A 25,790-nucleotide genomic window follows, 5' to 3' on the forward strand; every position below is an offset into this window, starting at 1 on the left:
AACACCTGTGGAAGCAGCAGTCAAGAGATCAGACAACCGATTGCATTAGCCAAATCTGCTGCACAGGAACTTTTTAAAGTACTGAAGAGCAGAGATGTCAGCTTGAGGACTAAGGTGCACCTGACCCAAGCCATGTTATTTTCAATAACCTCATATGGATGAAAAAGCTGGACGGTGAATAAGGAAGATCGTAGAAGAATTGATGCCTTTGAGTTGTGGTGTTGGAGGAGAATACTAAAAGTGCCATGGACTACCAAAAGAACCACTAGGTCTGTTTTGAAAGAAGTGCAGCCAGAGTGCTCTTTGGAAGCCAGGATGGCTAAGCTTTGTCTCTCAAACTTTGGACATTTTGTCAGGAGGGAACAGTTGCTAGAGAAGGATGTCTTGCTGGGTAAGATGGAGGGTCAGAGAAAAAGAGAAAGACCCCCAATGGGATGGATCAGCTGGGTGGCATCATTGATGGAGTCAAGTGTGGCGGCTGTAGTGGGGTTGGCCCAGGATCGGACATTGTTTCTTTCTGCTGTGCATGTGGTCGCTATGAATCGGTTCCTGACTCGATGGCACCTAACAACAACAACAACAACAAATATTGTCTTAAAAGATGGCATGGTATATCATTTAATCAATACTATATTGGGGGTAAAGAGCCCTGGCAGGTGGGGTCCCTGACACAAGGTCAGCAGTTTGAATCTACCAGTAGCTCAGTGGGAAAAAGATGATTTTTTTTTGCTTCCCTAAAGATTTACTGTCTTAGAAACTCTCTACAGGGTCACTATGTGTCTGAACTGATTCGATGGCACACAACCACCACCACCACTACAGTGGGGATATTTTAGGTTCTTTTCATAATGTTCATATTTTAAATAAAGTTATCTTTAACATTGTTTTTAAAACATAGCTGTAAGTCTTTTATTAGGACAATTGCCTAAGAATGGAATTGACGGATTAAAGTGGATGAACACATAAGACTTTCTAATGTATTGCTTAATTTGTCTATTGCATAGGTACTCCTACCTAACTTTTTGTTGTTGTTGTTGTTGTTAAGTGCCATCGAGTCAGTTCTGACTCATAGCAATCCTGCATAGGGTTTTCTAAGAGCTACTGGTGAACTTTACCGCAGACCTTGTTGTTCAAACCTAAGTTGCACTCCAGCGCATTAACCCACAGCAGCACACCAGAATTCCTCCCACCTACAATTGCATATTTCCTGTATTTGGTGTTAGGTGCTGTTGAATCAGTTTTAAATCATAGTGATCTGACGTATAACAGAATGAACATACTGCCCGCTCCTGCACTATGCACACAATCAATGCTGGTTTGAGCCCATTGTTGTAGCCACTACACTAGTCCATCTCTTTGAATATCTTTTTTTTTTTTTTTTTTTTCATTGACCCTATACTTTGTTGACTCTATTCTTTACCAAGGGATCCTGGTATGGTGCTGTAGGATAAACACTGGACTGGTAACTGCAAGGTTGGTGCTTTAAATCCACCCGCTGGTCGACAGAAACCCTACACAGTGTCACTATCAATTAGAACAGGCTCAATGGTGCTTAACAATAACAATAACATAATTTACCAAACATACTGTTCTGCTTACACTGGTCTGCCCTATATGTCCAATGTACATGAGATAAAGTCATGCCATCCTTGATTTTAAGTAGTATTCTCCTTGTACTTCTTACAAGACACTTGTTCTTCTTTAGGCAATCCTTGTATTCAATATTCTTTGCCAGTACCCACACCTTAATTCAAATACATCAGTTCTTCTTTGATCTTCCTTATTCATTGTACAACTTTTGCATGCATATGAGGTTATTGAAAATGCCACAAATTGAATCAGGTGTATTTCAGTCCTCAAAGTGACTTACCATAAGCTAATGTCTTTTGAAGGTATTTTCTTTAAACCAAAACTATTACTATTTTATTGGATCTCAGGGAAGTTTGATTATTTTCTTGTCATTAATAAATCATAAATGGTTCTCTATTTTTTTTAATTGCCTTGATAATTCTACAAAACTGGAAAATATTTCCTGCTTATGAATAAGACAAAACATTGCAAAAATATCAGAAATATACAAAACATTCTATAGCTATAATGAATTCCCAATCCAGATTTTTGCTTTGATAAATTATCTAGTGTCTGTTCTAATCAAGTGTATCAAAGATGTTGTCCAAAGATTTCTGCATTCCGTTGCGTCACCTCTTTTTGGAATGGACACAAATACAGATCTCTTCAAATCAGTTGGCCAGATAGTTGTCCAAATTTCTTAGCATAGATGAGTGAGTGCCTCCAGTGCCACCTAACATCTTTCTGGTATTCTCTGCTTTCAGCCAGGATCCATTTGACATCAGGAATGATGTCTTTCATTCCACATCCGCTTTTGAATCTGGTTTGAAACTGTCGAAATTGTCTGGCAATGTATGATTGTGGCCATTTTTGCATTATCTTTACTAAAATTTTACTCACATTAGATATCAATGATATTGTCTGATGATTTATGTATTTTGATTGGGTCACCTCTCTTTGGAATGGGCATAAATACAAATCTCTTTCAGTCAGTTGGCCAGGTATTTGTCTTCCAAATTTATTGGCATAGATGAGTGACTGCCTCCAGTGCCACCTAACTTTGTTGAAAGATTTCAGTTTGTATCCCATCAATTCCTGATGCCCTATTCTTTGCCAATGACTTCAATGCACCGTGGACTTCGTTCATTATCATTGGATCTTGATCATATGCTATCTTTTGAAATGGTTGAACATTGACCATTTCTTTTTGGTACAGTGACTCTGTGTAATCCTTTCATATTATTTTGATGCTTTCTTCATTATTCAGTAATTTGATCATACATTTCTTCAATACCACAAGTTGAGGTTTGAATTTTTTCTTCAGTTCCCTCAGCTTGAGAAATGCATGTTCTTTCCTTCCCTTTTGGTTTTCTAACTCCAGGTCTTTGCACATTTTATTATAATATTTGACTTTGTCTTCTTGAGATGGCCTTTGAAATTTTCCGTTTAGCTCTTGTACCTCTTCACTTCTTCCATTTGCTGTAGCATCTCTACATTGAAGAACAAATTTCAGAGTCTCTTCTGACATCCATTTTGGTCTTTTCCTTCTTTGTTGTCTTCCCAATGACCTTTTGTCTTCTTCCTATATTATGTTGTTGGTGTCATCTTACAACTCTTGTGGTCTTCTATCTTTAGTGTGTAGTGCATCAAATATATTTTTCTGATGAGCTCTAAATTCAGGTGGGATATACTCAAGGTCATGCTTTAACTCTCATGACTTGTTTTAATTTTCTTCAGCTTCAGCCTGAATTTGCCTATGAGCAATTGATGATCTGTTCCATAGTCTGTCCCTAGCCTTGTTTTGGGTGATATGGAGCTTTCCTGCCATCTCTTTCCACAGATGTAGTCAATTTAATTTCTGCATATTCTATCTGGTGAGGTCCATGTGTATAGTCATCTTTTATGCTGTTTAAAAAAGTTATTTGCAATGAAGGAGTCATTGGTCTTGCAAAATTCTATCATGTGATCTCCAGCATCATTTCTATCATCAAGGCCATATTTTCCAACTACTGATCCATCCTCTTGGTTTCCAACATTTGCATTCCAATTGCTAGTAATTATCAATACATCTTGATTACATATTTGATCAATTTCAGACTGGAGATGTTGGTAGAATTATTCAATTTCATCATCACTGACTTTAGTGGTTGGTGCAAAAACTTGAATAATAATGGTATTAATTGGTCTTCCTTGTTGGCATAAAGATATTAACCTATCCAAGAGAGAGTTGTACTTCAAGACAGATCTTGAAATATTCTTTTTGATGAAGAATGAAATGTGATTCTCCTTCAATTTGTTATTCTTGGCATAGTCAACCATGTGATTATTAGATTCAAAACAGCCAACACCAGTCCATTTCATCTCACTAATGTGTAGGATATTGATGCTTATATGGTTCATTTAATTTTTGACAATTTTCAACTTTCCAAGATTCTTACTTCATACATTCCATGTTCTGACTATTGATGGGTTTTTTATAGCTTTTTTTTTTCTTTTCCCCACTTTGAGTTGTGCTCCATCAGCAGATGAAAGTCCTGAAGACTTTAATCCATTTTTGTCATCACAATCAATTCTACTTTGAGGAGGTTGCTCTTTCCCAGTTGCATTTTGAGTATCTTCAAACCTGAGGGACTTATCTTCTGGCATATATCTGACAATATTCTGGTGATCTTCATCATGATTCAATATTCAATAATCTGGTGCTGACAATGTTCCACTGCTATTCATAAGGTTTTCAAAGGCTAAATATTCAGGATTAGTCTGTCTCTCCTTCTTTCTAGTCTATCTTCATTTGAAAGCTCATCTGAAACCTGTCCTCTGTGAGTGACACTACTGGTATTTTAGTGTCATATCTTCCAGAATCGCAGCAACACACAGCCCACCACAGTAGGATATACTGACAGATGAGTGGTAGATTGGGTCTTATAGCTTTTTAATAAATATGTTTCCTGGATGTTTATGATATTTGACTTTGTGTTTAGCCTTGAACTTGACCTTCATTCTAATGTTGCAGCAGAGTTTCTATTCATGCCTTTCCTAACAAGAGACAGCAATGCCAACCACATAGCAAAGCTGCTAGTGCACCCTGTGAAATCCACCAATAGGGCCAGAGGCAATACCAGCTATTGTACATCAGTTGTTGTTATGTTGTTATGTGCTGTGGAGTGGGTTCTGACTCATAGTGGCTGTGTACAGGGTTTCCAAGGCTTTAAATATTTATGGGAGCAGAAAGCCTAATCTTTCTCCCACAGAACACCTGGTAGTTTCTAACTGTTGACTTTAAGGTTTGCAGCCCAATTAGTAATCACTATGCTACCAGAACTCCTTACATCAGAGCAGTGTATAAAACCAACACTTGCTAAAAGCACTCTAAAGGGAATGGTAAGAGTAGTGAATAGAGAAGCCCATTTCCTGATCACACTACCAGGTGGCAATTGGAGATTGTTTACATCATCATACATTCATCTAATTAGTGCAAATATATCAACACCACAATGCCTAAAAAATGGCACAAAAATTCTGCTCACATGCAGAACAAAAAGTCTGATTAGCTCCAAAAAGTGACCAAGAAGAAGAGCTAGGAATGATATTAGAGGGTGAGGAGGTTTTGGAATTGTGTGAAAGGGATTTTGGAGAAAGATATTGAGGTGCACTCAAATGTTTACAAAATGCTGAGGAAAATAAGGAAGTAGCCAGAAAAGTGCTACAGGAATAATTGAGCATAAGGTACAGCTGTGGAATTAATTTTAAAAACTTTCAAAAAGAAGTCCAGAACACTAATGCTAAAATATCAGAAATGGGCAACACACTGAAATGGCAGAGGAGCAGAACTGAAGGCATGCAATCAAGAATAAGTGATCTTGAAAACTAATCTCTCAATGCAGATAAAATAGATGAACAAGTAGAAAGAATAATTTAAAAATCTGAAGAAAGCCAAAGATTCATGTCAGACAACATGGAGAGGAATAACTTGAGGCTGATTAGAATTCCAGAGCAGGAAGAAACTAAAAAAAAGTACAGAAGAGATAACTGAAGAGATACTGGAAGACAATTTCCCTAACATCTTGAAGGATGAGAAGATAAGCATTCAAGAAGACAAGGCATATAATCAAACTCTCAAAAATCAAAGATGGGAGAGAATCCTGAAAACAGCTACGGAATGAAGAAATGTTACAAAGTAAAGCCAATAAGATTAAGCTACGATTTCTCAGCAGAAACAATGCAGGCAAGAAGACAATGGAGAGATAAATACAAACTCTGAAAGAAAAATAAGACAAAACAAACAAACTGCCAACCAAGAATCATATACCCAGCAAAACTGCCAATCAAATATGATGATGAAATCAAAACATTTCAGGATAAAAAGAAATTAAGGAATTTTGTAAAGGCCAAACCAGCACTCCAAAACATCCATAAGGGAGTTATTTGGACTGAGATTCAATAAGACCAGACAACAACCTGAGATTGACATATGTGGCAACACCACCCAGATATGAACACCGAGATGGAATTGTCCAGGGCAAAACCAAAATTACAAGATTGATATTAGGGAATCTGGGAGGCCGGTCTATAAACAGGACCACTACAGAAAGAAAGAAGGAAAATGTTTAGTAACACAGATCAAGGTGGTGAGGAGGTCAGGTAGATCTCAGAATTAAACAATCATAAAAAGTGAAAGAACTTAATAAAATATAGGGAAACCTCAAAGAATCTTAATACAATTCCACATCAAATCAAGAAAAGAAATGTCCAAAAAGTTTATGGAAACTTTAACGCTATGCACAAATTGACAAGACAAAGCATATACACACAAAAAGAACTCAGCACAGGGAGCCATACAGAACAAAGAAGCCAGCAGCATCAAAAACAAAACAAAACAAGAAAACCCAAAAAGTATAATATCAGCAATTAGTTTATACCTAGTGATAATTACCCACCAGTTGTCTGTCAGTTTGTCATACTGTGGTGGCTGTGAGTTGCTGTGATTCTGGAAGCTATGCCACTGGTATTTTAAATATCAGCAGGGTCGCCCACAATGGACAGGTTTCAGATGAGCTTCTAGATGAAGACAGACTAGGAAGAAGGAGTGATGAACTACTTCCAAGTATTTAATCACTGAAAACCTGATGAATAGCAGAGAAACACTGTTAGATATAATGTCAGAAAAAGAGCCCCTCTGGTTGGAAGGCACTCAAAATGTGACTGGGGCAGAGCTGCCTCATCAAAGCAGACTTGACCATGATGACGTGAATGGAGTAAAGCACTTCAGAGTAAACCCAACAGGACGTTCATTTGTTAATGGGGCAGAACTCAAAATGAAGAGAAACAGCTGTAAACATCAATTAATAATCAGAATATGAAATGTACGGAGTATGAATCTAGGGAAATTAGGAGTTATCAAAAATGAAATGGAACACATAAACATCGATATCTTAGGCATTAGTGGGCTGAAAAGGACTGGTATTGGCCATTTTGAATTTGACAACCAAATGGTTTACTATGCCAGGAATGACAAATTGAAAAGAAATGACGTAGCATTCATCATTTAAAAGAACATACCCAGATCAGTCACGAGGTGCAATGCAGTCTGTGATAGGATAATATCCATGCACCTACAGGGAAGAGCAGTTAATACCATGAATATTCAAATGTACACACCAACCACTAAAGTCAGTGAAGAACTGACTTTTTCAATCTGAAATTGGTCAAACATGCAATCAAGATGTATTGATAATTACAATACATGATTGGAATGTAAAGGTTGGGAACAAAAGAGGAAGAATCAGTAGTTGGAAAATCCTGCCTTGGTGATAGAAATGATGCCAGAGAGCGCATGATAGAATTCTGCAAAACCAATGATTTGTTCATTTCAAATACCTTCTTTAGACAGCACAAGTGATGATTACACACATGGACCTCACCAGATGGAATAAACAGAAATCAAATTGACTACATCTGCAGAAAGAAAGGATGGAAAAGATCTATGTTATCAGTCAAAACAAGGCCAGAGGTAGACTGTGGAACAGACCATCAATTGCTAATATGCAAATTAAAACTGAAGCTGAAGAAAATGCAAAAAAGGCCACAGGAGCCAAGATATGACCTTGAATATATCCCACCTGAATTTAGAGATCATCTAAAGAACATATTTGATACATTAAACACTAAAGACTGAAAACCAGAAGTCTTGTGGGATGACATCAAGAACATCATACAGGAAGAAAGCAAAGAGTCATTAAAAAGACAAGAAAGAAGTCAAAACGGATGTCAGAGAAGACACTGAAACTTGTTTTCCAACATAGAGATGCTAAAGCAAATGAAAGAAATGAGGAGGTACAAGAACTGAAAAGAAAATTTCAAAGGTCAAGAAGACAAAGTAAAATATTACAACAAAATGTGCAAAGACTGGAGTCAGAAAATCAAAAAGGAAGAACACGTTCAGCATTTCTCAAGCTGGAAGAACTGTAAAAAAAAATTAGGCCTAGACATTCATTATTGAAGGATTCTCTGGGCAAATTATTGAATGATGAAGAAAGCATCAAAAAAAAAAAAAAAAAAAGGAAGGAATACACAGAGTCACTGTACCAAGAGGAAAAGAGGAAATGATTGATGCTCATCCATTTCAGGAAGTAGCATACGATCAATAGCCAATGATACTGAAGTTAGAAGTCCAAGGTGCATTGAAGGAATTGGCCAAGACCAAGGCGCCAGGAATTGATAGAATAAAAATTGAAATCTTTCAAGAAAGTGAGGCAGCACTGGAGACACTCACTAATCAATACCAAGAAATTTGGAAGACAACTATCTGGCCGACTGATTGGAAGAGATCCATATTGTGCCCATTTCAAAGAGAGATGACCTAATGGAATGTGGAAATCACCGGACAATATCTTTGATATCCCATGCAAGTAAAGTTTTACTAAAGTTTATGCAGAAATCACTGCAAACATGCATTGACAGAGAATTTCCACAGGTGCAAGCTGGATTCAGAAGAGGACATGGGAAAAGGGATATCATTGCTGATATCTGATGGATTTTGGCTGAAAGCAGAGAATACTAGAAAGATGTTTACCTCTGCTCTATTGACTATGTATAGGCTTTTGATTGTGTGGATCATGACAAGCTATGGACAATATTGCAAAGTATGAGTATTCTGGAACACTTAATTTTGCTCACAAGGAATCTGTACATAGAGTAAGAGGCAATTGTTCTATTAGAACATGGGAACACTGAATGGTTTAAAATGAAGAAATGTGTGTGACAGGGTTGTATTCTTTTACAATACATATTCAACCTGTATGCTGAGCAAATAATCTGAGAAACTGGGTTATATGAAGAAAAATGTGGCATCAGGATTGGAGGAAGACTCATTAGCAACTTGCAATATGTAAATGATACAACCTTGCTTGCTGAAAGTGAAGAGGACTTAAAATATTTACTGATGGAGATCAAAGACCACAGCCTTCGGTTTGGATTACATCTCAATGTTAAGAAAACAAAAATCCTCAAAAATCCTCACCACTGAACCAAAAAGCAACATTCCTATCAAAGGAGAAAAGATTGAAGTTATCAAGGACTTCATTCTTCTTGGATCAACTATCAACACTCATGGAAGCAGCAGTCAATAAATCAAATGACGTATTGCATTAGGCAAATCTGCTGCACAAAGACTCTTTAAAGTGTTGAAGAGCAAAGATGTCAGCTTGAAGAGTATGGTGTGCCTGATCCAAGCCATTGTATTTTCAATAATCTCAAATGTGTGTGAAAGCTGGGCTGTGAATATGGAAGATCAGAATAATTGATGCTTTTGTGTTATGGTGTTGGAGGAGAATCTTGAAAGTGCCATGGGCTGCCAAAAGAACCAACAGATATGTGTTAGAAGAAGTGCAGCCAGAGTGCTCCTTGGGGGCCAGGACGACCAAACTTAAAATAGACTGAAAATTAAAGGATGGAAAAAAATATACCAAGCTATTTGCAATAAAAATTGCAATTAAAAGTGGCAATATTAATCTCAGTCAAAATAAACTGTAATGCAAAAATCAGCTTACGACTTTATTCTTGTCTCTTGTTTAAAGAATCAGTTGAACAACAGGACATAAACATAATAAATATCTATGCTACCAATGAAAGAGTATCAAAATACATAAAGAAATCCCTAATAGAATTGAAGAAATAGACAACTTTACATTATGAATGGGAGATTTTAATATAGCACTTTCAAAAAAAGGACAGAAAATGTCTCAGAAGAGAAACAGAGGAACTGAAAAACACAATCAACAAACTTGACCTCATAGATTTGTGCAGAGTATTCAATCCAACAACAGCATGTTGCACTTTTTTTTTGGTCCAGTACAAATGGAATATCCTCCAGAATAGACCATGTGTTAGGCCACAAAGCAAGTGTCCACAATTTTAAAAATATCAAAATTCTACAAAGCATCTTCTCTGACCTGAATGCTATAAACTTAGAAATTATCCATAGGAAGATCAAAAAAACAAAATCATACACATGGAAACTGAATGATACCCCATTTAAAAGCTACTTGGTAGTACAACAAATAAAAAGAGAAAAAAATTTCCTAGAAACAAATGAGAATGACAACACAACATAACAAAACCTTTGGGACACAGTAAAAGCAGGGCTGAGAGGATAATTTATAGCAATAAATACACACATTCAATAAGAAGAAAGAACCAAAATCAACACATCAACACATCTCCAACAATAAGACAAAGACTAGCAATAAAAAGCAACAGCCACTAGAAGAAATGAAATAATAAAGTTTAGAGTAGAAATAAATGAGATAGAAAACAGAAAAACTATAGAAAAAATCAACAATACAAGAAGCTGGTTCTATGAAAAGATAAACCAGTTGACAAATCATTGGCAAATCTAACAAAAGAAATGAGAGAGAAGATACAAATTTTACACATAAGAAACAACATGGATGATATTACAACAGAATCAATGGAAATGTAAAGGTTAATAACAGAGAACTATGAAGAGTTGTACTCCAACACATTTGAAAATCTAGAGAAATGGATGCATTTTTAGAAAAATACGACTGGCCTAAACTTATACAGACTGAAGTACAAAACCTCAATGGACCCATAACAAAGGATGAAATAGATCAGGTTACCAAAAAACTCCCAACCAAAAAAGTCCAGGCTAATATGGCTTCACTGGTGAATTTTACCAAACATTCAGGGAAAAACTGATACCTATTCTACTCAAACTATTCCAGAATATAGAAAAGAATGGAAAAGTTCACAATAAATTTTATGCAGCAAGCAGTATCCTCATACCCAAACCAGGGAAGGACATCACTAAAAAAGAAAATTATTGACCAATATCCCTCATTGACCAAGGAGTTCTGGCAGTGTAGTGGTTATGAATCGGGCTGCTAATCTTACTGTCAAGCAGTTTGAAACTACCAACTATTCCATGGGAGAAAGATGAGGCTTTCTGCTCCTGTAAAGACTTACAGCCTCGGAAATCCTGTACAGAGTTGCTATGACTCGGAACCAACTTCACGGCACATAACAACAACAACATCCCTCATGACCATAGATGCAAAAATTCTCAACAAAATCTTAGCCAGTAGAATTGAACATCATAAAAAAATAAAAAAAAATCGTGACCATGTGGGATTCATACCAGGGATGCAAGCTTTGTTCAATATTACAAAAACAATCAACGTAATTCGACACATTTAAATAAAAAAGGACAAAACCCACATGATTAAACTGATTGAAGCAGAACATGCATTTGACAAAATCCAACAACCATTCCTGATAAAATCATTCAACAAAGAAGGAATTGAAGGAAAATTCCTCAACATAATTAAGAGCTTATATACTGAACTGACAGCCAATGTCTCCCTCAGTGGGGAGGAACTGAAAGCATTCCCTTTGTGAGCAGGAACCAGACAAGAATGCCTATTAACACCACTCTTATTCAATATTGTGTTGGAAATCTTAGCCAGAGCTATAAGGCAAGAAACAGAGAGTAAAGGCATCCAAATTGGTGAAGAAGAAAACTATCTCTATTTGCATATGACATGATCCTATATAGAGAGAATCCCAAAGACTCAGTAACAAAAATATTGAAACTCATTGGAAGATTCAGTAAAGTGGCAGGGTACAAGATCAACATACAAAAATCAGTTGGAATCCTATATGCTAATAATGACAGCTCTGAAGATCAAAGAAGGAAGCAATACTATTTACAATCACCACTCAAAGGATGAAATATTTAGGAATAAATTTAACCAGAGAAACAAATGACCTATACAAAGAAAACTTCAAAACAGTACTACAAGAAACTAAAAGAGATTTACAAAAGTTGGAGCATATGCCATGCTCATGGCTAGGAAGACTTAACATTGTGGAAATGTCAAAATCACACAAAGCAATATACAGATATAATGCAATTCCAATCCATATTCCAATAACACTCATTGTTATTCCAATAACACTCATGGAAAAAATGATCACGAATTTTATACAGAAGGGATAATCAAAGCACTGCTTAAAAAGAAGAATAAAGTTGGAGGCCTGTCACTTCCTGATAGTAAACTTAGTACACAGCCACAGTGGTTAAAATAGCCAGGCATTGGTACTATGGAAGATACATAGATCAATGGAACAGAATTGAAAACCCCAAAGTAAATCCATCCACATAGAGTCAACTGATCTTTGACAAAGAGTCAAAATACAGTAAATGGGGGAAGAGTAAATCTCTTCAACAAATGCTGCTGCAAAATTTAAAATCGATTTGCAAACGAATGAAATAAGACACATAACTTACACCATATACATAATATGGATCAAAGATCTGAATGTAAATCCCAGAACTATAAAGATCATCAATGAAAAAATAGGAACAAACTTAAGGCTATCAAATTTGGCAATGATGAAATAGGAACAAACTGTAGGCTATCAAATTTGGCAAAAATCATACAAACAATAGAGAGCAAAATAGATGACTGGGACATACTAAAAATTAGAAAGTTATGTGCATCAAAATATTTCACCAAAAGAGTCAAAAGGGAGCCCAAAGAGTGGTAAAAAATGTTTTGCAACTACATATCAGTGGTGGTGGTGGTTATGTGCCTTGGAGTTGGTTCCAACTCCTAGTTACCCTGTGTAGGGTTTCTGAACAGAAAGCCTCATCTTTCTCCTGCAGAATGGCTGGTAGTTTTGAACTGCTGACTGTGAGATTAGCAACCAGACTTGCAACCACTACACTACCAGAGCTCCATCAGGGACTAATCTCTAAGCTTTACAGGAAACAACAACATATAGATAAGAAAACGACAAATAACCCAATTTTAAAAATGGGCACAGGACATAGACATGTCATCAAGGAAGATATTCAAGCAACAAACAAAAATATGAAAAAAATGTTCACTATTACTAACCTTAAGAAAGATGCAAATCAAACCAATAATGAGATATCATCTTATAACAGCAATACCAACGAAGTTCAAAAAAGCAGAGGACAACAAATGCTGACTAGCATGTAGAGAGATACGGACCCTCTTACGTTGCTAGTGGGATGTAAATTGATTCAATCACTCTGGATAATGGAATGGGACTCCCTCAGGAAACTCAGAATAGAAATATCTTATGATCCAGCAATTCCTGTACTTGGTATGTAGCTACAAGAAATGTAAGTAGATATATGCACACCAATGTTCTTTGCAACTCTATTCAGAATAGCAAAATGTTCTAGACAGTAGTATGGATAAACAAACTTTGGTACATACACACTACGGAATACTATGTTGCTTGAAGAATAGTGAAGAAGCTGCAAAACACCTTATAATATGGATGAACCTTGGGGACATAGTGTAATGTAGACATTTAAATGGGATAGAAAAGAATATTTGGAAAGATGATTACATAAATCTGGTAAGCCTATAACTTATTGGATTATCCCTAGAATGTGCCCAGGGAAACAGGCTTCATGTTAAGCCTTTATGGAGTATGGGACATTATGTGGAATACTGAGCCTTACCCAGAACATACGGAGGTGGGACATTCCCTACTGAAAAGACATGCATACCAACCTGGAACGGCTAGAAGAACAGAAGATACTTCTTTAAAGAAAGACCAAAAGGCGTGGGGGAGGGCAGGTTGGGTGGAAGCACACTGTTTGGCTGTGAAAATATCATGCAAGCTGTTTGCCCTGGAGTCATCAAGGAAAGAAAACTCAACCCCTTATGGTAAACACCTTTCTAAGACTGAAAATCAAAGGGAACACATGAATAGTCTTGTATGCTTGCTGGCAACCATCCTGATCAACTTCAGTGTAGAAGGGGAGGAAATTTAGCAAAGAAGACATGGACTGAGATTGACCATATTCTGTAGATGCCTGATGACCTTGCAATGAGAGAAGAGGATGGGCTAGCTGGTTTGAAGTTCAGGGATATGTGTGAACTCCTAATCCCAAGAACATTGATGTAGCCACCGGGAGCTAGAGGTAAGAGTGAATGAAGCAATCAGCTGGTCTGAAGAGGAGGAAGTCATGTGAGAACTCCCAGACTTACACACAGTGCCCATTTGACCTGGCGTGGGTGGCTTGTCAACCAGAATTTGACCAGAAATATTACACAAGGAGTAAGCATAAATTGCTACAATCTGATAAACTGGACCTTTGCTTATGGGTGAAGCCATGCAAAATTCCAACCAAATAAGGAAGGATTCTTCATATCAAGGATCAAGCATGCCTCCTTAGTACACTGGGCTGATAGGGACAGATAGCTCAGAATTTGTCTATGAAAATTTGAGGGCTACAAAAAGCATGAAGTTGCTGACTTATAAGCTTTCATTAGGGTGCTTATTTTCAGGACATGGGGAACATGTCAGAACAGAAACCCTACTGAGTAGTTTTCCTCTTGTCCAGATGGGTCTGGTGATAAGGGGCATAGTATTTTATGATACAACTGTGAGTAATTGTTATCAGGTCTAATTGTGATCATCACAACTGTAAATGTAGAAGAGGGAAAACTAACAGGTGGGAACAGTTAATCTGTCATTTCAGGAACATAGGGCCCTAGGACCATCAAGAGAGAAGAGTATGTGAGGAGCTAGGGATCCTAATCAGAAAAGCAGTGACAATAGAGATGGTGGCAAAGATGATGTCATAGAAAGAGCATCAGAGGACTATAGACCCATGGACTGAGAAAGGCAGTGCACTTGTGGGTAGAAAAGTGCTTGCAAAAAGTGCCCTTTAGACATTTAAACGAATATGTATTTTTGATGTGGTATGTGTGCATTAAAAAAAAAAAAAAAAGGTAATGGATATAAATACTGTTGGCTAAGAGTGCTTGGAGGGGATTGTAATCATTACAATGATTTGCTGAATGTAAAACTCAAGAACTGCTCTGTAATCCTTCACTCACTCAATACACAATAAAAGCTTTTTTTAAAAAAAGTCAAGAAAAGGTTTTCAAGTTACAATAACATTCTATGATCATTACCAGTGGTGGGAGGGAAGGGAGAATTATTTAATGGTTGGAGTGCAGGTAGGTGCTAACGGGTGACAGGGAATTCAGTTAAAAGAAAAAAAGTAAAAAATAATAATAAAAAAAGAAAAATGTCTATCTTTTGTTTTTCTTTTTCATGTACTTGAAGGAAAACAATGTATATTTGTTTTCTTTTTAGAGACAAACCACTGGGAATTTTCTCACAAAGAAAATCTAGAAAAGAATGGGAGACGGGGTAAAAAGAAGAGAGACAAAAATATTTGGAAATGAATAGTGGTGATCGCTCTGAGGCATGGGGAGTGTACGTGGGAAGCTGAATTGTACATGTAAAGGTGGTTGAAAGTGTAGATATTTTGTTGTATATATATTGCTACAATAAAAAGTTTACTTTAAAAAAATGTCCTAACTATTGTCTAGTTGCTTGTGGCACTTAAGAACAACCATAAGGTCTGTGATTCAAAGCTACCAGCTATTCCTTGGAAATCCTATACAGGGTTGTTATGAGTTGGAACCAACTAAACAGCACTTAACAACACCAACAACAATATTTAAAAAATTGTGTTACCTCCTGTCCGGTTGTTTATGCTTAGGCACCGGTTTTAGTACTGGATTATCCCTGAATGATCTGGGTTAATTTTCCTATTCTTGGAAAATGTTTAGCAATCCCAGTTTTGTGATAGAAAAGGGTATATAGTATAAAGTATGAAATATTATAGGAAATATGTTCTAACCACCAGATGAATATAAGATACCAGATATGCCTTGGGAGGCTATTTGGATTTTTGAAATAATTGGCGCCTCTTGTGTTACTACAATTGCATAGGTATACTGAATCCTACATCTTGGCACTTGAATGGTCATGAGTATATGGATGCAGAAAGTGGTGCTGTAGTATAGATGTAACATATGTTTTCTACAGAGTAAGATACTAACTGTGTGCTTCGTGTGAGTCGTATTTATTGTATCAGCAAAATTAAAAAGCTGTCACTTAATGTGGATACTGGCAAAGTATGTATGGACCTATTTGAGCATGTCCTATAATTATACTTACTGTCATTAAAAATAAAAGAGAGGTGGAGAGAGATTCAGCAGTTGGCTGGACTTCAGGAAGTAAGGCAAGTCTTGATCAGTTGCGTTTATTTCAATAAAACTCAAAACATTTTTCCAGTTAAAATGTCAACTGTGTGGTGGATATCCTAGTCCTCAATAATAGACCTAGTATGGTGCTGTAGGATAAGCATTGGACTTGTAGCCACAAGGTCAATAGTTCAAACCAACTAGTCACTCTCAGAAACCGTAGATAGGGTCACTGAGTCAGAAACAACTCAAAGACATACAACAACAATCAAGACTATGTGAGTATGTGTGTAGAAACCAGCTATATTATTAACGAAGCTAGAATCACAATTTTTTTTTTTTTTTTTACTGGTATAAAACAGGTAAAACCAAGGTAATTAAGCTACCAGGTTATGAATATCTGATTTATAGATAACTAGTACTTTCACTTAAATATTATGTAAATTTATAAATTCCCTTAAATATGTAAATTTGTCAAAAGTAGGGATATGAGCCACTCCCTGCTACTAATTCCACAGAATTTCTGAGACAACTTCATTTTACTTACAGATCAACTGATGAGTTGGAACCACTAACTTTGTTAAAGTATAAGTATAGCCTTATACTTTACTCACTGCAACACCAGTGCTCCTATTCTTGCTATAAAGTTAGATTAAATATGAACCATATACACCTATTCTAAGGAGCTCTAGTAGCGTAGTGGTTACGAATCGGGCTGTGAACCACAAGGTCAGCAGTTCGAAACTACCAGCTGTTCCGCGGGAGAAAGATGAGGCTTTCTGCTCCCGTAAATATTTACAGCCTCGGAAACCCTGTACAGGGTCACTATGAGTTGGAACCGACTCCATGGCACATAACAACAACAACACCTGTTCTGGCTTAGTTACAAATCCGATTTAAAGACACACTTAAGAACAGGTCTGGTAACAGGGCACTGCCTGTATACTTCAAGGTAGTTGTAAACTTTTTTCACCCACTGTTTTTTCTATGAGTAGACCAGGCTCATTTCAATAAGAAGTTTGGGTTGAAGAATTAAAGGAAGTAATATTAGAAACTAAATTGGAAATGAAAGCTAGAGCTAACACATGAAGACCATACAATATTAAATTATAATTTTTTAGCCTTCTCTTTTCCTATTTTGATTCCTATATTTTAACCTTGTTGTTATGTGCCGTGGAGTCAATTCTGACTCATAGCGACCCTGTACAGGGTTTCTAAGGCTATAAATCTTTACGGGAGCAGAAAGCCTCATTTTTTCTCCCACGGAACAGCTGGTAGTTTTGAACAGCTGACCTTGTGGTTTGCAGCCCAATTGGTAACCACTACACTACCAGAGTAGTGCTCCTTGGATGCCAGGATGGCTAAGCTTCGTCTCTCATACTTTGGACATATTGTCCGGAGGAAACAGTCGCTGGAGAAGGAGTCATGCTGGGTAAGGTGGAAGGTCAGAGAAAAAGAGGAAGACCCCTAACGAGATGGATTGGCCAGGTGGCATCATTGATGGACTCAAGTGTGGCAGCGGTAGTGAGGTTGGCCCAGGATCAGACATTGTTTCCTTCTGCTGTGCATGGAGTCGCTATGAGTCGGTTCCGACTTGATGGCACCTGACAACAACAACAACAACGCTACCAGAGCTCCTTATTTTAACCTTAGAATACATTATTTCCCAACTTGATTGGTCATAAGAATCACAAAGTTTGCTTGTTAAAAAGATACCTGACTCCTCTCTGGTTCTGATTCAGAGGTATGGGTCAAGGTCCTGGAATCTGAATTTTTAACTTGAGTTTCAAGTGATCATTCAGAAAATGTGATTTAGTAACCTGCCTAGTGTCTCTGACACTAGTGGGGATATATACCTTCTTCATTTCATATAAGAAATCATTTATTGAGCAATTTTGGGGAGGAAGATAGTAGAGGAATAAAGTTGTGTCTTCCCTTCAAGAAATTTTCCTTCATAGTTGAAATGTGCCTCATATTGTTAGTATTTCTATGAATTGCTAGAAATAATATAGCTGTCTTATTAAAGAGTCGTGATTTGATTTATTGATTTTATAAAAGACACACATTTCAAAGTACTGATTGTTATGCACTTGGGTCAAAAAAAAAAAGATTTATGATGTCTCTTTTCTTGATTCTGTGTGTTTTCTAGTTTTCTATATTTAATCTGGATTTTCATTCTTCTGAATATAGACTTGTTTACATTAACAACTAAAGCCAGTGATAATGAAATTGAAGAATCCTACATTTCTTCTTCAGTCTGAAATTGATCAAACATGCAATCAAAATGTATTGATAATTACTGGTGATTGAAATGCAAGGTTGGAAAGAGAGAGGAAGGATCAGTAATTGGAAAATATGGCCTTGGTAGTAGAAATGATGCTGTATATCGCATGAAAGGATTTTGCAATTCCAGTGACTTTTCATTGCAAATAACTTTTTAAAACAACATAAAAGATGACTATACACATGGACCTCACCTGATGGCATATGAAAAAATATAAAATTGACCACATTTTTGGGAAGAGGTGGTGGGAAACTCCATCTCATCAGCCAAAATAAGGCCAGGGGCAGACTGTGAAATAGAACACTTGTTGCTCATATATAAGTTCAAGGTGAAGCTTAAGAAAATTAAAACAAGTCCATGAGAACCAAACTATGAACTGAATGAACATATCCCATTGAAATTTAAAGACAATTTCAAGAACAGATTTGGTGAATTAGACACTAGTGACTGAAGAATATACGAGTTGTGAGTTGACCTCAAGAACATTATACAGGGAGAAAGTAAAAGGTCATTTAAAAACAAGAAATAAGGAAAAGACCAAAATGCCTGTCAGAAAAGACTTTGAAACTTGATTTCTAGTGTAAAGATGCTAAAGCAAATGGAAGGAATGAGGAAGTAAAAGACTGAACAGAATTTTTAAAAGGGCAGTTCTAGAAGACAAATTTAAGTGTTATGATGAAATTGGTAACTTGTAGCTAGAAAATCAAAATGGAAGAGCACGCTCAACATTTCTCAAGCTGAAAATACTAAAGAAAATTCAAGCCTCATGTAGGATGCTATGGGCTGGTGTAGCACTATAGGATCAGCACTACACTGTGATCCATCCACAAGGTTGACAGTTCAAACCCACAAGCTGCTCTTTGGAAACCCTATACGAGGTCACTATGAGTTGGAACCAACTCAACAGCACTTAACAACAACATGGTCAAAATACTGAATGATGCAGGAAACATCAAAAGAAGGAATACACAGAGTCATTGTACCAAAAAGAAATGGATGATGTTCAACCATTTCAAGAGGCAACAAATGATCCAGAGCCAATAGTACTGAGGAAGAAATCCAAAGTGTACCAAAGGCATTGGCAAAGACCAAGGCTCTTGGAATTAATGAAATACAAATTGAAATCTTTCAACCAAATGATGTAGCACTAGAGACACTCACTCATCTATGGCAAGAAATTTGTAAGACAGCTATCAGGCCTACTAAGGAGCTCTGGTAGCATAGTGGTTACGAAGTGAATTGTGAACCTAAAGGTCAGCAGTTCGAATCTACCAGCTGCTCCATAGGAGTAAGATGAGGCTTTCTGCTCCTGTAAAGATTTACAGCTTCAGAAACCCTGTACAGGGTCGCTATGGGTTGGAACCAACTCGACGGCACTTAACAACAACAACCAGGCCTACTGATTGGAAGAGATCTATATCTGGGCTCATTCCATGCCAGTAAAATTTTGCTAAAGATAATTGGAAATAGCTTCAACAGTACATCTACAGGGAACTACTATTTGCTATGAGTTGGTACCAACTTGATGGCACTTGACAACAACAACTAGAGGTTCAAGCCAGATTCAGACAAGGATGTATGCATGAATGAAAGCTCTGCTGACATTAGATGGATTTTGGCTGAAAGCAGAGAATTCCAGAAAGATATTTACCTGTGCTTTATTTACTATGCAAAGCTTTTAATTATGTGGATCATAAAAAGGTATGGACAGCATTTTATAGAAAGAATTTTCTGGAGCAGTTAATTGTGTTCATGAGGAACCTATACATAGACTAAGAAGTGAGCAAGGTGATATTGAACGGTTTAAAATCAGGAAAGGTGTCCACCAGGGTTTTATTTTTTCACCATACTTATTCAATCTGTATATTGAGCAAATAATCTGAGAAGTTTGATTATATGAAAAAGAATGTGGCATCAGGATTGAAGGAAGACTCATTAAAACCTATGTTGTGCAGCTGATACAACCTTGCTTGCTGAAAGTGAAGAGGACTTACAATACTTATTGATGAAGCTCAAAGACCACAGCCTTTAGTATAAGTTGCACCTCCATGTAAAGAAAACAAGAATCCTCACCACTGAACGAATAAATCACATCATGCAAAATGGAAAAAAAGACTGAAGTTGTCAAAGACTTCATTTTGCTTTGATCTATTATCAACACTCATGGAAGCAACAGTCAAGAAATAAAATGACATATGCATTAGGTCTACCCATTACACAAGACTTCGTTAAAATATTCAAAAGCAAAGATGTCAATTTGAGAACTAAGGTATGCCTGACCCAAGCCATGTTGTTTTCAATACCTTAATATTCATATGACAATTAGACAGTCAATAAGGAAGATCATAGACAAATTTATACGTTTGAGTTACACTGTTGGAGAAGAATATTAAAAGTACTATGTACTGCTAGGAGAAGAGCCAGTATACTCCTTTGAAGCCTGGATGGCCAGATTTCTTTTCTTACACTTGGGACTCATTATCAGTAGAACCAATCCCTGGAGAAGGACATCATGCTAGGTAAAATGAAAGCTCAGCGAAAAAGAGGAAGTACCCCAATGACATGGACTGGCTCAGTGACAACAGTAGTGTGCTCAAGCTTAATAATGATTGTGAGGATGGCTCAGGACTGGGCAGTGTCATGCTCTGTTGTTCATAAGGTAGCTATGAGTCAGGACTGCCTGGGCAGTATCTAACAACTACAGTAACATTCCCTAACTATTTAATATATCTACTGTTCAAAATCTTACTTTGGAAAGTATTTTAGAAAGCAGGAATATTTGAATTTTATATTAAGAATCTTGGCTCCTTATCTCTTATGTCTAAGTTGTTCAGGAAAAAAACCCCAAAAAAACACCCACAAAAACTCTCTAAATACCTGTATTTTCATGCTAGCTCAACCCTGTAAAGGCATTGTAGCCTCAGGTTTTAACTGAGAGTATTCATTGGGGCATTCAAAGCAAACTAAAAGAGTTCTCAAAAGGAATATAAGTCATCATTAAGACTGTGTTCATACATGCAAAGTGAAATGAAAAATTGTAGTAATTATCTGACTAGTCCAAGCCCTGAACATTTTTGCCTGAAATATTTAGATTATGGAGCCTATAAACATGGATTCTAATAATTAGAAGAAACTAAAAAATCCTCTAATTCAACTGCTTCATTTCATAGATGAGAAACAGACAGTTATTATTTTTTAAATTATAAGCCAAAAATATTCCTTTATGGTTACCTCATGCAAAAAAAAAAATTTTTTTTTAAAGCCTGTTAATTTTCTCACTTTTTATTACGTTTTGCTTGAGATCCTGGTTCTAATTCTTATTTGAAATCAGCTTCTCTTGGGCATCTGCAACCTGAATTGGAAATACTATTTTTCTCTCTTGGGAAACTGTGATGCTTAGATTGGCATGACTGAATATAGTGTGTCAAGTGATTCAGATCCCTGGGTGTTAAGCATCCTACCTTAGAAACTTGTTATGTTCTCAGCATTCACCTTCCCTCTCCTGATTTGAGCACCTTCCAGTTTATTCTTCACTATTGGCTTTTCTGTTCAATTTAGTTCAGTCTAATGTTCTTCTGATTTTTTTTTTCTTCTAAAGGACAAGAAGTAATGCTCTAATTTAGAGGTCTCAAGTACCATTTCTGCCCATTCTTCATCAGAGATTGCACTATTCAAGCACTTTGCCTTTTTTTTTTTTTTTTTTTAGATGAATGCCCTAATTTGTTCCTGTGATACAGACGAAGAAATCTTAAATCTATATTAAAAGGTCTCATCACCAGTCTCAGACACTTTGGAATATGGAATAGAATGAAAACAGCAGTGAATGAATAAAAGGGTCTCTCTGCTTTAAGGAATGACAGCCCATAAAAATAGAAGGTAAAAATAGCTTTTTTGAATAGATAAAGGGAACCTCCAAAGATACCCCAAATCATGTTTGTCCAAAGATGGCTGAACTTCAAATTGTAATTTACATTAAAAACTAAAGGTATGAGAAATTATTTGGAAAACAAAAGATATTGATAAGTAATTACAGTCACTATCTAAGGTAATCTTTATAAACAGATAAAGAAACTCAGATAATCAAAAGTCATATTTTATATGATTAAGATCCACTTTTTTGACACCAAATCTAGCATTAGGATGTAATAGCATTAGAAGATAATGTGGAAATGTTTGAGTAAAGATAGATTCAAATATATTTCACATAATGTAAACTGAGCCTGACTTATTAGATATTGGCCAAGATTTGTCTGAGCTGACCTCTCTGCTTTGAATTTAACTGGCCCAGCAGATTCCCTTGATAGCTGGTTGGGTCCAACTGCCAACCTTTTGGTTAATAGTTGATGGCTTTAATCACTGTGCTACCAGGATTTCTTAGTTTAAGGTGGGGTCATTTCTGTTCTTTTTATTTAACTTATAAATACAGAGATAGACAGTTGTTCCAGCATCATTTATTGAAAAGCTTTCTTTCCTCATTAAATTGCTTTCACAGATTTGTCAAAAATTAACAAATTTTAAAAGTATAGGTCTATTTCTGGAATTTTTGTTATTTCTGTTTGTCAATCATTTGGTCAATACCTCACTGATCATATTCTCTAAGGGTTGAAATCAAGTTATGTCCCAATTTGTTCTGTTTCAAGATTGATTTTGTTCTTGTAAGTCTTCTGTATTTCCCTATAAATTTTAGTTACAACTTGTCAGTGATACAATTTGGGGAGAATTGCCATGATGAAAATAGACATTTCTCCATTCATGATGTTGTTGTTGTTATGTGCCGTGGAGTCGGTTTCGACTTATAGCGACCCTGTACAGGGTTTCCAAGGCTGTAAATCTTTACAGGAGCAGAACGCCTCATCTTTCTCCCGCAGAACAGCTGGTAGTTTCGAACTGCTGACCTTGCGGTTCGCAGCCCGATTCGTAACCAGTACGCTACTAGAGCTCCTTATCTCTTTATTTTATTTTATTGTGTTAGCATTGCTTTGTAAATTTAGTTTTGAAATGATCACTTTCTTTGAAATTATTTCTAAGTATTTAGATGTATATGAATTTGCTCTTATTACAAATGGCATCTTTAATGTTTTATTCTATAATTGTCTGCTGCTAGTATATTGATCTTTATATTGATATTGTACCCCATGACATTGCTAAATTTATGTATTAGTTCTAGTATTTTTTAAATTAATCGTAGAAATTTCTATGTATCTAACCATACTTTCTGTGAATAAAATAAGGTTTCAATGTTTATGCATTTATCACCAGTCCTCACTTTATTGCATGGTTAGCTTATTTCTGTAAATTACTGAACAGAAATATTGTTAAGTGAACATCTTTGCCCTTTCTCAATATTAGGAAAAGTGTGCTATGAGTCGGAACCGACTCCACGGCACACAACAACAACAACAACAACATTAATTGAGATGAGCATAACTTTTCCCCTTTATTTTGTTATGGGTTAAAGTACATTCATTCATTCATTTATTTTTTGTTTGCTGATTTTTACATTCTTAGGAACAATCCTACTTGGATGTGTGATATATTTTAATAGGGTGTTGAATTTCATTTACCTGTATTTTGTTACTGATTTTTGTGTCTATTACTAATACCTATTGGTCCATAATTTTCATGTGCTTTTCAGATTTTGGCATTAGGATTATGAGTTGTAAAGTACTCTTTCTTCTTGTATTTTGAAATAATATTGGTACCATAACTTCATTAAGTACTTGATAGAATATATTAATTAAACATTCAGGTCTTAAATTTCTCATTGTAGGAGGTTTTAATTTCAATTGTGTTTTATACAAATTATATAGGATTATACAAATTTTTTAGTTCTTTTTATGTCAGTTTTGAAATTTTGTGTTTTTAGGTAACTATTCTAATTTTTAAGGAGCTCTGGTAATGTAGTGGTTACAAATCAGGCTGCTAATCTCAGCGTCAGCAGTTCAAAAACTACCAGCTGATCCATGGGAGAAAGATGAGGCTTTCTGCTCCTGTAAAGATATACAGCCTCGGAAACCCTGTACAGGGTTGCTATGAGTTGGAACCAACTCCACAGCACATAATCACCACACCACCACCACCACCACCATACTAATTTTAAAGAAATAAATTCATGAGATTTTAAATTTGATGATATACACTTGTTTATGTTGTGGCTGTTGCTAGGTGCTGTCCAGCTGACAATGACTCATAACAACCCAATGCAAACAAAGCAAAATACTACCCAGATTTGTGTCATCTTCGTAATTCTTGTTACGTATGAACACATGCTGCTACCACCATGCCAACTCATGTTGTTGGGGATCTTCCTTTTGTTTGTTGACCCTCCACTTTACCAAGCATGATGTTTTTCTACAGGGACCTGTCCCTCTAGATAACAAGTCAGAAATACAAGAGAAGTCTCCTCATCCAGATTCTACAAAGTATTCTGATTTTACTTCTTCCAACACAGATTTGTTTGTTCTTCTGGAAGTCCATGGTACATTTAATAATTTTCTCTAATGTCATAACTCAAATGCATTAATTCTTTTACAGTCTTCCTGATTTGTTAACCTTCCTGATTTGTTAAAAAGCACATTATGTTTTGAAAATAACATGGCTTGAATCAGATGCACCTTGGTCCTCAAATTGATAAATTTGCTCCTAAACACTTCAAAGAGGTGTTGTGCAGATTTGTCTTAAGGTATGTGTCATTTGATTTCTTGACTGCCGCTTCCATGAGTGCTGATTGTGGATGCAAGCAAATTAAAGTGTTTGGCAAATCTTTTCTCTATTTATCATGTTGTTACTTATTGGTCCAGTGGTGAGGATTTTATTTTCTTTACATTGAGGTAAAATCCAAACTAAAGGCCGTAGTCTTTGCTTTTCATTAGTAAGTATTTTAAGACCTCTTTGCTTTCAGCAAGCAGGGTTGTATAATCTGCATATTAAAAGTTGTTAGTGATTTTTCCTCCAATCCTGATGCCATTTTCTTTTTCACATAATCTAGTTTCTCAGATTGTTTGTTCAGTATGAAAAATGGTGAAAGCATATAACCCTGGTGTACACATTTCCTGATTTAAAAACATTCAATATTCCTTTGTTTTCTTCGAACAACTGCCTCTTGGTCTATGTACAGGTTCTGCATGACCAAAACAAGTGTTCTGGAATGTCCATTCTTCACAATGTTATCCATAGCTTGTCATGATCCACACAGTTGAAAGTCTTTGCATAGTCAATAAAGCACAAGTAAATATCTTTCTGGTATTCTCTGCTTTCAGTCAAGATTCATTGGACATCAACAGTAGTAATATTCCTAATTCTGTGTCCTCTTCTCCATCAAGCTTGAATTTTTATACTTCCTTGTTAACGTACTATTGTAGTTGTTT

Source organism: Chrysochloris asiatica, unplaced genomic scaffold (genome assembly GCF_000296735.1).
Source record: "Chrysochloris asiatica unplaced genomic scaffold, ChrAsi1.0 scaffold00189, whole genome shotgun sequence".
Classification (NCBI taxonomy): Eukaryota; Metazoa; Chordata; class Mammalia; order Afrosoricida; family Chrysochloridae; genus Chrysochloris; species Chrysochloris asiatica.